Source organism: Corvus cornix, chromosome 8 (genome assembly GCF_000738735.6).
Source record: "Corvus cornix cornix isolate S_Up_H32 chromosome 8, ASM73873v5, whole genome shotgun sequence".
Taxonomy (NCBI): domain Eukaryota; kingdom Metazoa; phylum Chordata; class Aves; order Passeriformes; family Corvidae; genus Corvus; species Corvus cornix.
This window is the reverse complement of record NC_046338.1, coordinates 7,494,853-7,508,096: the sequence shown is the minus strand read 5'-3', so window position 1 is coordinate 7,508,096 and position 13,244 is coordinate 7,494,853. Positions and strand designations below refer to the sequence as shown.

The window sequence follows — 13,244 nt, the reverse complement described above, 5'->3', positions numbered from 1 at the left end:
AGTTCTGCATTGAATTATGCAGATGTTCCCTTCTGCCAGGTGAAACGGGCTCAAAATTGTGTAAAAAAGACACCAGTATTTCCTGTGCAGTTTATTTCTGTGTATAAGGGGAAATACTGCAAATGTTTTGTCTTCCTCTCCTTTCTAGCATAACTCAACAGAACAACTCTCCCAAGCAAGTGCCTGGAAGGCCTCTCTGCTTGTAGCTCCCTACAGGATTCTGCACCAACTCCTGCTTTAAAAGAAGACAGCAGGACCCCATAGCAGAGAGGTGCCTGCTCTCCCATACCCTTCCCATGGCATAAGTGGGAAAGAGGGAATGTTCACCTGGATCACTGCATACAGCACCATCAGCAGCAGTGGGTGGCACTGTCCAGCACTAAAGAGTGATACCAGAGCAGATGCCACTGGATTACCCAGTTTCCCCAAATCCTTACAACTTCCAGACCTGAACAAATGACGTGACAAGCCCGCCCCTGTCACCTGGCCAGCATGGGGCCATTGGAGCCATCCTGGTGCCCAGAGCTCAGATGTCCCTGCCTCAACAGAGGGATGGGGCAGAGCTCTGTTGGCAGCATGATGCTGATGATGCTTATCCCTGTACTGAAATACAACATGAAGCTCTGCAGCCACAAGCCTCTCCTACACACAAAGCTTGCTCGGGCTGGTGGAGCATACTGAGCTATGGGACAGTCCAGTGGAAGGCAGGCTGGATTATGCAGCTCATGTGACAGCAGTGTCAGCTCTTCTAAAGAACCTCTGATGAAGGGAGAACATCATTTGGCATGTGACACTAATATAATACAGATTTACCTTCCCCTGGCAGAAAACCAATGTATAATACACAGCCACTGTTTAGTTTAATTAAACAGCCTAGAGAGAGTAATAATGTACCTTATTAAGCCTCTGCTATGTTAAAATGTTAGCTAATGCAATATCAATATCTGACCACGCTTCATAGGGAAGGGAACATTTGATTGTGTTTGACTCTAATACAATAAATTGTTTTCTTCTGCCAAAACATTCTGCTGTGCTATGGAGGACCAGCCCTACAATAAAGCACACATCTGCTATTTGGAGATACAGCACTGAGGAGAAAGATTAGCATTGACAGCATGAAACACCACACAGGATTTTCTTCCTCTCCAAGTAAACAGAAATTAAAACCAAGATTAAGTAATACTATTTTCATGAGATAATTTCCCCATCACAAACAGAATTTGATGAGATCAGATGCACACTGGCATATCACCATAAAACAGAACATGTTGTAGAGTCTCAAAACAGTGATTTGATGAAGTGAGCAGATAATCTAGTTAAACTGGGTATTTGTAAAGCATGAATGTCCTTCACACAGAAGTCAGTGACCTAAGTCATACTTATTTTAGAACAACCAGACAGAATTCTTTATAGGAGCATAGTTACTAACATAAAGTAATTGAGAAGCACAGGGAGATATATAACAATAGACTAGAATAATTTGTGACTTAACACAAATAAAATTGCTGGTGTAAACTGCAGGATTTGTGGTGTGTCATAGTGTACTTTATAGTTTTCAAGCTGTTTCCAGAAGAAGGTGGCCACAAACAGAGATGCAGAGGCACAGATTACTAAGATAATTTTCCATAGGCTATCCAGCAAGAAATTCACCTGCAGAACATGAGTGACCTGAGCCTCAGCTTCGTATTCAATTATCAAGTTATCCACTCTAACACAGCGTCCCTGGAGTATTTTCTAAGCTCTCCTAGGATCCTCACTCAAAAAAAATGTTGGTAGAAGTGTCACAGAGAATATTAGAAAGTCTCCTGGTGCGCTGAAATTTCTTTGAAGATATTTTTTTTGTTCATCAAAACTATTTTCAAATAATCTGGTTGCAATGGTTATCTGTGAGGGAAGAGTGTCCTTCACAGATGTCACATTCACCTGAAGATTAAGCTTCCAGATCTCTTATTTGGCAGCCATGACATTAAACAGGTAACTCATCACTCAAACAAGTGTTCAAAAACATTTTTCCAGTCATTCATTTCAAGGTATTTAAAAAGTAATTTCTTACGTTAGCCCTCAATAATTATTTGACTGGGTTTTTTTCTGGTCTTTGTTCTTTATCCTCCCACTGAACATATAAAAATCTCTATTTCACATATTCCTGTGCACTAAATTCAGTCCAAACTTGCAACTGTCCATCCTATTCAGCATGTTTTTTAACATTGCTGGTTAGTTGTACTACTTCCAGACACGGCTGTGAGCCGAACAGCATTTCAGTATTTCACATTTCTCTTCCTCACATTCATTACTTTATCAAAGGGAAACACGTTGAGCATTCTCCATTACAGAACAAAATAATTCAGTGCATTGTTGATATAACACATGAGTTCCTAATGGAAAAAGTCCCTTTATTCCCAGACACAAAGCTATTTTGGCCTTAAAATGGACAATAACAGCCCAGTCTCTGTGACATTAAAGGGTTACCACCTCGTGCCTCAAGTAGTAGACAACTTGTTTGCACACAAGCTTCACAAGAATTATGCTATGCTCCTGAACAATAATGGTTGGTATTTCTTCTCCCTCTTTAGAGTCATACATATTCATAGGTGCTTTACATGTAGGAACTGTTTCCCCCACTGCCACACAACAAATTTAAGCAAGGAATAAAGTTTTATATTTCAGTTGAGGTTCTCTGGAAGATTTTGACATAATTACTGATCTCCAGCAATTCAGGCAGGATCACAGAATTAACATGTTATAAAATATATAATGTCACCTACTGATGGCAATTTCAGCAAAGTCAGCAGAGAGGTCACCTTCTGAAATTGTTGCTCTTGGATGTAGGAGAACTTTAGTGGGAGAATGAAGTAAATAAATGTATGTTTGCATTTACATGAGCACATGCAAACACACTTAACCCACTGCTATCTGCTGCCATACCCCAGGGGTATCTGCCAGTATCTACACAGCACAACCCACCCCCATTAGGGCTTCTCTTGCTGCAGCACCTGCAAGTGAGAGTGGGAATAAATTCAGAGGTAATTCAAAGCCTCATAGTCACAATTGCTTCAGCCTTTATGCAGAAAATAATGAAAAACTAGGCTCAAATATCTCTGGGTGCCACAGCTGCCTTCTGAGAGACTTACCAGTTACATCCTACAATATGATATTAAACTCATCATCTTCTGCTTTAGAGGTGGAATGCAAAACGATTCAGATGCCTTATAAAAGTCATCATGCAATTTAATTCTCTCAAGTGTCTTTTCTTTGTGCTTACAAGCAATGGCAGAGTTTTCCTCTCTCACAGCGTTTCTTAAGTAAAGCTGTAATTACCTGGATGACCCGGGTTACAGAGTTCCAGAAAACAAAGGCAGATTTGGTCATTCTCTTCTCTGTGTCTCAAAACAGAAATCACTTACTAGACTGACAGAGTCAATGATTGAACCCCAGTTCTTTGGAAAACAACATTCTCTTCCTTGAAAAGAGTGGTTTTTATCTCTTCTTGCCACTTACCATACAAACCCAGTATAAATAAACAGGCAAACGATTTTCTGTTCTAAAGTTCATTTGAATCCCTATCTTTGTGACACTCACTTTCCACTGCTCGACTGAGTCAGTCTGAAGTTTCTGTCAGCTTGAGAAATGTACATATAATTTAGGGGGTGGAGAAAATGAAAGAAATCGTGAATTAAGAAAAAGGAACTCCCATTGTCAAGAGAGGAGATAGTTAAAGTAGTACAGAAGGTAGTTCATGATGCCACATAAAGTTTGGAGAATATATATTCTCACCTGCCTTCATTTTCATTTCCTTCACTGAATGCCTTTGGAAGGTCAGTAATTAAAGAGTAAAAGGAAAGAACTATGTTAATAGCTAGTGCTGGTATGACCAAACGTAGATTTTGAACAGTGCAATTATGATTCTTAAGAAAACAGAGGTTTAATAAATAAATAAATAGAAGTCAATAAACGCCGTAATAAAAGCATAAATGTGCATTGAGCCCAGAACATGAGCCACTAGAGAGACAAGTGATGCAGGAAGAAGCCAGCTCTGTCCACCAGCTGTCACTTCAATATGGATTTTATTAATTCTTGGGCATAGCAATTGGTTTAGAGAGAGGCACATCCAAAAGCCTTCCCCACTCCAATGTTTCATATAGGGGATGGGGTAAACTCCTTGCAATGTTTTATACCAGCTGCTAAAACCAGGGCTTGTCATTTGTTGCAAGGAAGGGAACAGCCTCCAGGCACACTTTGTGCTCTTGCTGCTATACCACTGTTTGCAGCAAATGGACATTCAACAGCTCTCTCAGCAGAAGGAGTTTGCCCCTTTTCATTTGGAAGACATTCAGAAATTCCCAGAAGAATGGCTCTTTGATGCTTCCTCAGGTATGTCTCAGAAGAAAAATTCCTCAAAAGGATCTCCCAAAAGAGAATTCTGCACAGGTCTCCAAGACATCCCTTTTGACATACACACATCGTTACCTCAGGATGAGTTATTTTGGCCACGCTTACAGTGGTGGCACCAGAAAACACAGGGGCACAATGTGCTCCTATGGAAAATAAAGGAAAACCTACCATTCAGCATCACATGGCCAGCAGTCTGCATTCAGCTACAAAGCACCACTCCTTCCCCTTTCAGCCCGACTGAATTCTGCCCAGTGCCTTGAATCGCTCTTTGGGCATGTGGGGCACTTGTCTCCTCTGACTGTCCGAGGGAACATGAGGTGGAATTTAAACTGGATATAGCACATATTTTCAAACTTCCTTTGAAATGCCTGGATTTGGATGCCTGGTAAGATGAATTTTACCCAAACTACTTTTCTTATCTCTACCCTCTCCCCATATTTCCCCTGCCACCCCAAAAAAGCATTAAATACTTCCACATTTTCCTCTGCCATCCTTTATAACCTCTGACAAGTTAGTCCTACAGAATCATCCTGGGTTTTTCAGACAATGCAAGCCACACTTTAATAGAGGCACTATTTCAGATTTATACCACTCCCCTTTTGTAACCATAGGGACAACATCTTTCTCCTTCCATTCATCATCTCACAGACCACCTGCTCATTCACCTTTGTAAACACCATGGCAACAACAGCAATTATTTACACAAGAAATTAATAGTAGGAAAAGGCATTACTATTTTTAAAAACCTTAAGAAAGAAAGGTTTCCTCATCTTGCTTCCAGAGAAAGGAACATGCCAGTTTAGAACCACTCTTGCTCTCACTGATATGAAGCCAATTTTGCTTTTTCTGTGGACACCTTTACAGTCTGACAATGTCTTTTAAGTGTCCCTGCAGAAGCAAATTGCAAACTCTGATGTGCCACTAACTCTGCATGACCTTCCAGCAATTCTTCCTAACACTCCAAGCATTTTTCTCAGAACATTTCAATGATATTGCATGAGCTGTTGTCTCTCAGAATGAACCACTCCAACACAATTGCTATTCCAAAGCAACTATTTAGCAACCCTGTTTCATGGCAAGTTCTCAGTCTAAATAATGATACCTCTTGATGGTAGGAATAACCTGGCATGACTCCCTAGTGCCTCAAAGTGGATGGAGAAGAGACCTCTGTTGGTCTCTGGTTCAGGAAAAGGATGGAATGCCCATCAGTACTACTTTCCTGCCTGTCTTAAAAGGTAAGGAATGCTTTTATCCACAGAAGAACAGGAGCTTGAATCCTACTCTGGTGTGCCCATCAGTCACCCCGCAAGGAGCTAAACTCAGTCCTGGCCTCAGAGTGGGAGGTCAGAAACATGCATATTCTGATCCTGTCTCGTTATCTGCTTGCTTCTCTCACCTGCCAGTGCAGATAACACCACCTCCTGAGGACTGACGTTTGTAAAGCACTTTGAAGATATAAAGCATCACAGTGTGTACAAGTTAAGTGTTAATTCATCTGGGCTGATTCACTCTTTGACCCCTCTGCAGAGATGTCCAGTTAGTGTCAGCTCTGGCAGTTTGTGCAATTCAGGCACCTGTCCACCAGCCCCTGGACCGAAGCCAGCAATTCACACAGGACACAGAAGAGCCGTCAGATGGCAGCAACATTTGGTCACGACAGGCCTGAATTGGATTTGAAAGGGTGACCTAGAGGTGAAAGGCTCTGTCGAGAAGCCACTTCTGTTCAAATGCATATTAAATTAGAGAGGTGCCAAAGGGACAATGTTAAGACCCAGATCAAGTTTAGACAAGACTTTTGGCTCAGCTGTATGGACAATTCTTGTATAATTTTTACCCTAAATGATTATGAAAATACACTCTTATGGATTTAGGGTCTGACCTCAAGCCAAAACCAGAAGTGTGAGTCTGAAGGAGGACAGTCCTTGTTCTGTCTCCTCCTTCTCTGTCCCTCATATAGAAGCAAACACGCACATACACTCAGCGCCGTTGTTTTTTGACCTTCCCGAGTTCTGAAATCATTCCTTGCCTGAATTATTAGAATAAAGGAGTGGGACTGAGCAGGGTCTTGGGGCATTACCTCACCCCAAGCTTTGCTGGTCTCACTTGCCTCTGCCCATCTCAAACACCACTTGTGTGTCCCCACCAGGTGATCCACAGAACGAGCTTTAGAAATCCTACCTTGCTCACTTCTCTGCTACTGAACAGCACTGGCTCTACAGAAAGAGGGCTCTTCAGAAAACACAGAGGAGATTTGTGGCGAAAGAATCAACAGCTTTTTAGAAGAGGGAAGAAATCCTACTATAAAAGAGAATGAATGAATAAAAGAAAGCAAGAGGGAAAGGGAGAGTAAAGGAACGCCAGAGAGAAGCTGAGGCAGTAACTGTTACTTATTCTCTTATAATTAAAGCAAGAAAATTAGGTTATGAAACAGAAATATCTAAATGACCATGTTTTCACTGGGTAATTAAATTTAGCTCTGCTCTGGTTCTGAAGGTTCTCTCAGCTGAAATGCTCCCAGTAACTGTACTGAAGGTTTTAGCACGCCTTGGTGCTGTTCCTTAGACAGTCACTTGCTTGCTGTGTGACAATACACAAGTCATTTAATGTCTTCAGGCATCATTAATTTCTGCTTATATGCCTGCAACTATATTAAGGTCAAGAATTCCTGTTCAACTATTCACTTCATAGCAGTATTAATAGCTTTGTGCTTCACCACTAACTTTTAATTATACCTCTGCAGAACCCTCGGACCAAGGAACACAGACTTTACAAGTACATAAATAAGGCCCAAAGACATTGCCTGCCTCTCCTCTAATTACAAAGGCAAAGAGTGGTGGACTAAAAACAATGGCTAGGAGTTATGGCTCCCTGTCCCCTAATTTCCTAGGAACTCTTGCAGTTGGACAAATTGTGTGTAGGTAAATCAAACTATTTAACTACCAGTTTCTGTAGTCTCTCAAATAATATCTATCATTATTCACTATTTCTTACTAAATAAGTAGCAGCTGGCGGAATATAAAGTCAGCAGGCAGAAGACCAAAGGCAAAAAAAATCAAGTGTTTGTTAAATTAGCTTATACTGCAGAACTCACTGCCACCAGATTTTGGCCAAAACACAGGTGAGCAGAAAGATCAATTAGATAAATTCAAAGAAAAATTATGTTATTACACTCAAAGCAGTGAACACAACTTCTTGAGCAGAAAATCCCCAAATTACACATTATCAGAAGTCTTGCTCTCTTCTTAGTCTATCCCCAAATTACACATTATCAGAAGTCTTGCTCTCTTCTTAGTCTATCCCTTAGCATATGCAATAAGATTCTGAGCCAAATAGACCTTGGGTTTGATGCAGCATCACTGTTCTAATTTTCCAATTACACTTTAATTTATGCTGCAGAATGAGATTTCTGCAGTTTCTAAAAAGGTACAGTGTTGATTGGTGGTGAGTATGTGTGTTTCTACAGTTGAAACTCTTCTCTAAAAAGAGATGAGACAAATTACTCTAAGGTAGGTCCTACTCCTTTTAAAGCTTTCAGCTCAACAAGCCCTAAAACATGGAGAACCACAAGCAGGACATCAAAGGTAAAGGTGCTGTGTTCCCCCACACAGTGATGTCACCAATGTACTAGAGATGTTGTGGAGCCTCACTCTTTTCCAGTGCAGTCTGGATCAGTCCATGGCACCCATTTTGCAGATGGAAAATATTTTAAACAGGCCCCTGAGTGTCTTTTCCCACTTACTCAGAACATACCAGAATATTGGATCAGTTGGACCTATTAGAAGACCTGTAAGAGTTGCTTTTATTTTACGTAGATCTGTGTGGAGTAAGAAATGAAAACCCACACCTGGATGGAAACTGCAAACCTCCTCAGTCAGGTGGAAGGAAACAACACTAAATGTGTCATTCAAAGGTTTGGTGGCCATCCACTTGCCTGAGAAGACAGGAAGGCTGTGGATGGACATTGTGCACATGCTCTATCAGGGACTGACAGCTGAAAACCAAAACAGCTCTTTCTGCTCACCCTCCTGGCACAGCCTTGCCACAGGCAGAAGCTGTCCATGGTCATTATTCTGTTCCTTTGCAAGCTGAGCCTTTCTTTTCCTTCCCTGTACTCAGGACGAGCAGCAAGAACATCCGAGGAAGAGATAAAAGTGAAAGCTGATAAACAGGAACACAAGGACACCAAAAGAGGTTAGGGACTATACAGCAGACATAAATGCTGAGGGGAGGGAAAGCATGCAAATACAAACCAGAACTGACCTGGCATTGTCTTGCTGACCCATGATTCATCCACAGTTGGGAAGAACAGGTTTTCTTGGGTTTGTCCTCCTCAGAGACAGCTCAGCACAACATTTTGTACCAAACTGTGGGATGTTTTCTCTGAGCTTTACATCTAGCAGTATTTATTGTCTGCACAGTGCTATAAAAGCTAAAATTTAATGGACATTTTGGAAGGGTCTGCCATTACAGCTGAAAGCACAACATATCATGCCTTTTGCAGGGCATTTTATCAGCATCAGTTGTATCTGAAACTTTATTTCTCCAACATTCCCCTACTCATACTTGGCCAATAGGTGTCCTGGGCTGCACCAAAAGCAGTGTGGCCAGCAGTCAAGGAAGGTGATTCTTCCCCACTACCCTGCTCTTGAGACTCCACCTGGAGTGCTCTGTCCAGTTCTGGGCCCCCCAACATAAAATGACACAGAACTGCCAGAGCAAGTCCAGAGGAGATCATGAAGATGCTCAGAGAGATGGAGAACCTCTCCTATAAGGAGAGGCTGAGAGAGCTGGGGTTGCTCAACCTGAAGAAGGGAAGGCTCCAGGGAGGCCTTATAGCACCTTCCAGTACCTCACTAGGGTGACACAAAAGCTGGAGAGGGACTTTTCACAAGTACATGTAGTGCAAGGACAAGGGGGAATGGCTCAAACTTAAAGAGGGCAGGTTTTGATTAGGTATTAGGAAAAAATTCTTTGCTGTGAGGGTGATAAGGCCCTGGCACAGGTTGCCCTGGGAATGTTCAAGGCCAGGTTGGATGGGGCCTTGAGCAGCCTGGTCCAATGGCAGGTGTCCCTGCCTATGGCAGGATATTGGAATTAGATGATTTTTAAGGTCTCTTTCAAGCCAAACCATTCTGTGGTTCTGTGGTATTGGTGCAGGCGATGCCACCTTGTGCTCTTCCTTTCAGACCAAACAGCAGGACAGGTATCTGTGCGTCTATGTAGAGTAACAACATCTCAAAGACAATGTCTCCCCTGCAAGCACATCCTGGGGACCACGATTTTTAACTATTTCCAACAGAAAGGATATTCAGTTCTCGCAGAACATCAGGGACACAAGATTCAGCACAGTGCTGTAGGAAATAAGTGACAATCTCAAGAGGACCCACCAGGGCATTACTAAACAAAGGTATGGCAGACTCAGAAGGATATTTCCCACTCTAGACAGCAGCAGCTGACCCACATGACCAATGGCTGTCTTAGAGATTTAGGCAGTTTCTGCATGCTTTTTCCTCTATGTGTGTATATACATACCTTTGTACAGATGTCTGTGTGTAAAAATGCATCTTTAAGTTACAAGTATTTTAAACTTGTTTTCCTCCTTCTCCTCTGTATCTGTTACAGCTGTCTGTAATGGACAACAAGGGAATTTTCTCTGAACTGTGAATATATCAGATCAACATTTCATCTTTGCTCTCTGAAAGTTGCACCATCACTGATGGTTTTCAGGTTGAGCATTGTGAACAATATTGTGATTTAACCCTCCCAGGCAGATAAACCCCTCAGAGCCATTCACTCCCTCTGCAGTGGACTGGGGGAGAGAATCAGGAAGACAAAAGTGATAAAACAAGGCTTGCCCTCTTATTCCAACCACAGGCCATGCAGCAAGGGAAAAACCAACTCCACACAACAGCAGCACAGTCAAAGTCTTGCACAAAACTTTGGCAGACAACTCATGGGCAAAGCAAAATTTTGGTGAACTTGCTGTGTTTTTCCATAGTTTCCCTGACACTTTCCTCCCCTCCACACTCCCACACACCACACTGTGAGCTGGAGAAAGTCCGGAGCTGTACTTTAACTTTGGATTTCTTTGAAGGAAGGGGGTTGCTGCTATCTCTGACGGTTGGAACCTGATCCTGTCATCATTAACTTTCTCAGAGACTCTTCATTTGCTGAATATTGGTCTGTAATAAGAAGCAGGAAGGATAGGCATTTTTATAGCAACTACCTGCCAACAGATTTCAATTCTTTATACCTTCAAAATCCCACATCTGTCCATGTCTCCAGGCACTAGTGGAAGAAGCTCTGCATTAGTTATTTTTATTATCAACATAAAAATCTTTCCATTTATTTATTTATTAAGGAAAAAAAACCCCAGCTATCTACAAAACTCAGTTTGTTTTGTCCTTAGGCAGACATTTAAAGCTGTCTGCCAACGTCTTTTCTTAATAAAAAAAATAAGCTAAAGTCTTTATTACGCACTGTGTAACAAGATAGGAGCAGCTACATTCACCCAGCTCAGACCTGCACCATTCATCTGTCAGAAAAGGTTGCTGCGACTGGAAGAAGAAACATCTGCTAAGGAAGGTGATCCTATACCTGAACCTGGCCACTGATGGTGCACCAGCCAGACCCTCCAAAAAACCCACTTTGAGGCTGAGTCTTTACTTTTGCCTCTTAGACTGTGGCATGATGAAGGCTGAAAAATATAAACCGAACTACTTCTGTACCTTGCACAAATGCCCCTTGGACCCTCATGATAGGTGATACATCTTCTGTCCAAAATTTTGTGGCCTATATCTTAAGGAGTGTAGTCCCTGAAAAGCAGGAAGGATTTGGAGCCCTGGCTGGGGTGTGTGGCTGCACTCTTTCTAGGCTGGTGACTGGCATGTTAAACCCAAACAACACAGCTTAGACTGACACAAGATGAAGCACATTAGGCAGATGGCATGTTTTCTCTGCACAAGCCAGTGCCAGAGTATTTCTTCCTAATGATCTTCTGTTCTAGTTCTCACAGCAAAATTAGTTTTGAAGCAAAAAGAAACAACAAAAAAAAAGTATGCAACATGATGAGAGCAAAAATTACTATGTGGGAAAAATATCAACAAGAGCATGGTTTAGTTCTATCACTTCCATGGCTTTTATTTATATATATATATATTGTTTATAAAAACAAACACCCTACTTTGTCAGACTTGAAAAGTCAAAATTTACATTTAAATAGAGGCATTTAGCTGGGTTTTTTTCTCTCTCTCTCATCTCTTGAATGCAGAGTAGAAAAGATTAAAAACTCTCAATTTTCCTAAATGGAAGGATAACAGGTGAACTTTGCATTTTGAGAGCTATTCATTTAGTGAAAAATGTTCAACTCGGCAAAGACCAAAGCCCAGCTGATCAAGGGGAAAAGAGCACTGGCTACTAGGCCTGACATGGATTTGCTCAACAGCTGAGACCAGGAGAAGCTGTGATCCCATTGTGTCCTGTTCTCAAGGAGGAAATTATGCCAAATACAGCTCCCTGAGGGCAACATCTACATTTCCAGATGTACAGTGGATCACTATCCAACCGAAAATCACTGCAATTTTAGAGATTTCAGTGCTACAATAGCCCTGGTTTCATTGCTGGAACTACTGCAGATGTTTAAAATGTGAGGTGGTCTGCTTGTAAGAGAAAATGAGAAGACTTTAAACAAGTCCATAATTGCACAGCATTAAAGCCATTGTAAAATATCAAAGTGGAGGCGAATACTGTGATGACCCTTAGAGCTTGCTACCAATTGCCTTACTTTGATTTTTTTTTTTCTTTTCTTTTTTCTTGTTTACTTCCTGGCCAGGAAAATAAGTACTGATTTTAAGCATGGAGTCTATCAAACAAGTACAAGTGCAAGCAACGTGCTCAGATAATGCCATCTTAGTCCATGGAAAGGTGTAGTAGCAGCTCATTCAATTCTGGGATGAATTTCTCCTCTCTGGCTTTTGCTAACATAGACCTGATCCAAAGTGTTAAAAGAACACACAGGCAAAAAGCTAGCCTCATGTTTTTTAAAACAAGTGTTAACCACAGATCCAACCAGCCCCTTCTAGGGTCTGATTTTGACTGCTTTTAACAGTTTCTCATGTCTTATATTGAGTGAAATGCATACACAAAACCCCACCAACAAACGAAGGAAAACCCCAACAACCTCCCCCTCTGCCAAAAAACAAACAAGCAAACAAACAAAACCAACCCAAAAAAAAACCAAAACCAATTTTAAAAGCAGAGGAAATAGTAACAACTGTTTGCAAAAAGCACAGACTGAAAATCTAAATGCCTGGGAGGCAAAAGCACTATCGCTCCGTACCCAGAACTAGGAAATTACTGACTCACTCTTTTTAAAGTTGCAAACAGTGTTTCTAGACTCCCAGGACCAGAAGCTATCCCAGTCACATTCCTACTGGGACATGTATTCTGATGTTCACCCATCATCTCATTGGTCCCTCTGCCTTTTACCCTCTGCCTTTTACTCTCACAAACTGTGCAAGAATCCATTGTTCCAGCAACAAATGCTGTCAGATTTTCTAGCAGTTCCCTACTTAAAAGCATTAAATACATAAAAATACAAGAGAAGGGAAAGTGTTAGAGCAATTGATTCTGAATTTAAGCCTTATCCTGAGATTAAAAGGATTTTAACTGAGCCAGCAGGACAGACATCACAACACATTAAGAACCTGTGTCTCAGTTTGTTCCTCAAACAATCAGGAGCATCTGGGAGTATCTGGTTGTATCTGGAGCACTGACTTGACTGGTATCCATGTGGTACTAATCAAAATAGTCTGAGGAGTCTGCACAAGAAATAGAGGAGCAATGCTTCCTTT

General features: G+C 41.5%; 1 protein-coding gene across 1 annotated transcript in view; it reads right to left on the bottom strand.

Annotated features, from left to right (window-relative positions):
* The window catches only part of BEND5 (BEN domain containing 5), an 885,667-nt gene that overhangs the window by 96,308 nt on the left and 776,115 nt on the right, over positions 1-13,244 (bottom strand). The gene's annotated exons all lie outside the window — the stretch shown is intronic.